The sequence below is a fragment of the Hibiscus syriacus genome, unplaced genomic scaffold (assembly GCF_006381635.1).
Source record: "Hibiscus syriacus cultivar Baekdansim isolate YM2019G1 unplaced genomic scaffold, ASM638163v2 tig00008145_pilon, whole genome shotgun sequence".
NCBI lineage: Eukaryota > Viridiplantae > Streptophyta > Magnoliopsida > Malvales > Malvaceae > Hibiscus > Hibiscus syriacus.
Window position 1 is genome coordinate 727090 of NW_024062153.1, and position 5488 is coordinate 732577.

Here is a 5488-nt window from a genome sequence, read left to right on the forward strand (position 1 = left end):
GTTCAAACTGGTAAGACGTGCTCACTCATTATACGAAAACCTCTTATGGTCTTGTCAACTTCTTGAATTCTGATTTTTCCTCTTTACTTTGGGAATTTCGTGAAGATCATGCAAATCATTAGATTTGGAAACTATTTAATCCAATTCTTTAACCTGATATGAAAATGTTATGGATATTATTTCTTCATATCCTCGTCTCTTTACCAAGTAACATCCTCGACATTATGATTTTGCTAAATCACTTTGACTAGAGGAATTGTCTTGTTATGCAATTCTTTGATTTCTCAAGCTAGCATCCAAATTAATTCTTCTTCATAAATCAAATCTAGTCAGATCCCAATTTCCTCTGATGAAATGACATATGAAAGCTCTGATTGATACTTTCTAAGCATTGACACATAAAACATATTGTGTACTTTGTCCAACTCTGGATCTCAATTACCTCCAGAGTTAATGCTAGCTGATAAGTCATCAGTCTAACTCTTTTTAATATCTCTTAGATCCAATGAATCTTTAATTTAATTTCCCCTTGCGTTTTGAGCGCAAAATCTTTTTTTTTTCCAATGCGATACCTTTAGAAAAACTTTATCACCTTCATGGAATTCAATCTCTTTTCATTTCAAGTCTACATAAGACTTTTGCCAATCAAATATTATCTTGAGATTATCTTTACTTTATTCTCAACCTCTATAAATTAATCTGGGCCAACAAGATTTCAATCTTTTAACTTGAACCCATTCAATGGTGTTTGACATTTTCTCCCATATAAAACTTCATATGGAGCCATCTTATTACTCAATTGATAACTATCATTGTAGTAAAATTCTACTAAAATCAAATACTTTTCTTTTCCCCCTGATTCCTTGGAATCAATCACACATGTACTCAGTATATCTTCGAATATCTGAATAGTACTTTTTGACTTACCATCCGTCTATGGATGAAAGATCGTACTGAAATTCAATCAAATATCCAAAACTTTCTATAAATATTACAAAAATCTTTAAGTGAACTTTGGATACCTGTCTGATATAATTGATATTAGTATTCCATGTAGCTGAACTATCTCTTTGATATATAACTCTGTATATTTATCCAATGCATAGTCCATTTGCATCGATATGAAATGTGCTGATTTAATTAACCGGTCACTATCTCCCAAATGAAATCCTTTTTATTTGATGTCAAAGGTAACCCTATAACAATATCCATAGTGACTCTTTTACCACTTCCACCCTGGAATGGAAATTAGTTGTAACAATTACGAAAGCACTTTATGCTCAGCTTTTACTTGTTGATATGTCAAACATGTAACAACAAACTTAGTAATGTTTCTTTTCATATCTGGCCACCAAAATGACTCTTTACATCCTGATACATTTTGTTCTCACTTGTATGCATAGTCAGTGGACAATAGTGTACCCGAGAAAGAATATCTTTCATCAATTCATCATTATGTGGAATACAAATTCTTTCTCGATAAAATAGACACCCATCAGAGTTGATTTCAAAGTCTTTAGTCTCATTTCATTTTTTTTCCACAAGTGAAATATTTTCCAAGCATCTACTATCTTTCTTTTGTAGCTCTATTACCCGATATAAAAAACATCAGTTTTACTTTTAATTCATCCAATAATGCGCCATTTTCTTTCAACAATAGTCGCACATCCATAGCTCGTAAAGCTATAAAAGTTTTCCGACTAAGTGCATTTGCTATACATTTGTCTTGCCTATATGAAAATCAATGATCAAATCATAGTCCTTTAAAAGTTCTATCCATCTTTGTTGTCTCAAATTGAGCTCTTTTTGAGTCAACAAATATTTCAAACTCTTATGATCCGTGTTGATTTGGCATCTCTCACCATGACGCTAAATCTTTAGAGTAAAAATGACCACTGCTAACTCAAGATCATGAGTAGGATAATTCCTCATATTTAATTGTTGAGAAGCATAGGCTACCACCTTACCTTCTAGCATAAGTACACAACCATTATGAGATGCATCACTATACACCACATACTCTTCTATACTTAAGTATTTCGAATGCAAGCATCATGCTCTATCTTTGTATTTGAGTATACCCGAATATCATCAATACAGACCACCTCAAATTAATCCAAGTAAAATTGACATACTCGATTCATCAAATCTATAAATGATGCAAGAGAATTTTTCAAACCAAAAGGCATTACTACGAACTTGTAGTGTCCATACCGTATTCTGAAAACTATCTTTGGAACCTCTTCCTCTTTAATATTTAACTGGTGATATCACATTCGAATATCATTTTTTTTAAAACATTGCTGCTCCTTTTAAGCTGATCAAACAAGTCATCCATCCTCAAAATATGATATTTGTTCTTGATAGTTACTTTGTTTAACTATCGATAATTTATGTATAATCGTACAAATCCATTTTTTATAACCAACACCAGTTTACCCCAAGGTATAATACTCCGTCTAAAGAATCCTCGATCTAGCAGTTCTTGCAATTGGTTCTTTATTCTCTTAACTCAATCGCAACCATTCGATATGAACTCGTAGATACAAGATCAATGCCTTGATAACCTTTAATATTGAATTCCATCTCTCAATCTGGAGGTAACCCGAATAATTAATTCTAAACATACATAAGAAAATTCCCAGGTTATGGAAATATCATATGATCTTACTTCAGATACTTTAGTATCTATCAACTTAGCTAGAAAAGCTATTCATCCTTTTTACATCATCTTAATCGTAACCATTGCTGATATCACGTTAGTGATGATTTCACTTTTTCATCAATCATTAAAATTTTTAATTTATCATCTTTTTTCTAAATTAATCACTTCTTGCGACCATTAGCCCAACCTTATTACAGAGACAACCAACTCATGATCAAAATGATCTTAAACTCGTTAATGATAATCCCGTAGGATTCATGCTCCTGAATCTTTATCGAACATATACTATTTTTTCGACTAACACTTGTATCATGACCGTGACCTATGGGTCTTCCGCTATAATATCACTCGATATCAAGTAGAATTGAATATTTCTTCTTTGGAATTCCTTATTTCATTCTTAAAGAAATCTGTATAATTTTTCCAAATCCAAAAAAAATATTTTTTTTAACAGTTGAAACATTTTCCATCTCAAATGAAAGTCTCAATGTTCACATCATTCAATAAGAAAACTTGATAAATTTGTAGCAATAACTTCATAACAGTTAATGCTAAAATCAAACTATCAAGCAAATTTACTATTTTACCTCTCACTAGGAATCTGACACTTTTCACGTTCTTGAGAATCAATCTTAATCTAACCAATAATTCATTGCAGCATGGAAGGTTAAACAATCCATTTTCTCAAATTTACTCTTTACAAAGTAACTCTATCCAATTTTATGGACTTGATATCTATTCTCAATCCAACTCAGAATCATTTGATTAACTATTAACTCAACTTTCTGTAAACTTTTAGCGGAAATAATATTTACCACTTACTCAATTTCTCTTACTCAAATCAACAATGCTTTAAACAATTTAATGCTTAGCTTAAATATTTCTCACTTATTTAAGCTTACCTTGAGAAACCTTAAAATCATCACTAGATTTATTAATCTCCTCTGGATCCTTATCCGATTCGACTTTTCTTGTAAGTCGTTCAAACTTTTTAATCAATTCTTCCACAAAATGAAGAAAAATCAATTAGAACAATCCACCCTTCTAAGGTGTTTTACATAAGTCATATCGGGTCCCTTTTTGGTCGATTTCAATCTCGACTTTATTTTCAACATTTACGAATTTCAAACATTTGTCTTTAATTCCAACATCTGAACATAGTTAGAATCATCACACTTTAGTAAAGAGTAACTTTACTCCCTATAAACATCATTACAGTATATATATAAATATCAGTAACTTTTGACATCCTAGTTGCATGTATACACTTTTTAACTCAAAACAAACTCAGTTTAGTCCTAGAATCGGCTAAACCTGTAGCTCTGATGCCAATAAATGTAACACCCATAACCAGTATAATTATACCTATATAGATTATAGATGTCACCCGAATTTTCGAAAACCATTTCCACTTTTACAAGTAATTTAAAATTTATTTTCTTAAAATGGTAATTGATATTATAAAAATATCATATCATATAATTTATATTTTGTTATAGCAAATTTAATTCAAAAGAATTTTATGAATTGTGATGAATAGTACCGTGAACAGTGAACAATGTCGTGAACAGTGAACAGTGCATCGATGCACTACAGTAACGTGAACAGTGCATCGATGTATCAAAAACATCGGATTAATATTATGCATCGATACGCTACAGTAACTTCCGAAAATACATATAAATTCATAAAAATTAACCTTTCATTACTATAAAAATTTCCAAAATTTATTCAACAAATAAATTGAACATTTTCAAATTACATGCCACTATCTAAAATCAAATTCCATCGTAGGATGTCTTACTGATATTGAAATATACGTCTCGATGCTTGATGTCACTTTGAAATCTTTAATTGACTATTGGCTTTTTACCTACGCGTGAAAATCATCACACATTAAGTATAAACTTAGTGAGGCAATTAAAACAATAAATAGTGCAATACCATTCATGCATGATTTTCAATGTCAAAATTCAAAATGCCATAAAATCATGTTATTTTCATATCCGATATTTTATCATGATCAAAATAATATAAAATCTCTTACCATTTATCCCATAAGCTCTTAAGCTTATTTTACCGACATACTTACCATTTAATACCATAAGCTCGTAAGCTTATTTTACCAATATACTTACCATTTATTCCATAAGCTCGTAATCTTATTTTACCAATTCACTTTCCATTATTCCATAACCATATACCATAGACAATAACCATAAACAATAGAAAATAGCCAAATATACAACCCTGAGGACCCTGGGCACATGAGTCAAATATAAGCACCGTATTGCTAATCCGTATGACACATAAGGTCGTGTCCACCATCTGTACTAGGTATCCTTAAGTACAGTCCCGTATGGCACATAAGGTCGTACCCACCATATACACTAGGTATCCTTTAGTGTATCCTGTATGCAGCATGCTGCTGGACTCTATGGCATGCCAACTATACCCTGTCCCTCAATGACTTACTTGGGTATACAGTATATTTTATTTGATCCATCCATGACAAAGTATATTATCAATATTTAACATTGGACATTTCATACCCGAAATAACATTCATGGTAAGAATCATATATGTTCATGATAACATCATATGCAAAAATCAGTGATTAATGCATTTTATATTCAACCTTTGACATTTTTAGAATATGTCAAATATATGATAAATGACATAAATATCATGTCAACATAAACAAGGTCGACTTATGGCAAGTCTTCCTGATGATGTATAAAACATCCATGTATAATGTCATGCATGTATTGCACTCACCTTGACACTTTATAATTTTCCAAATTTGTGCCTCACTATTGTCCA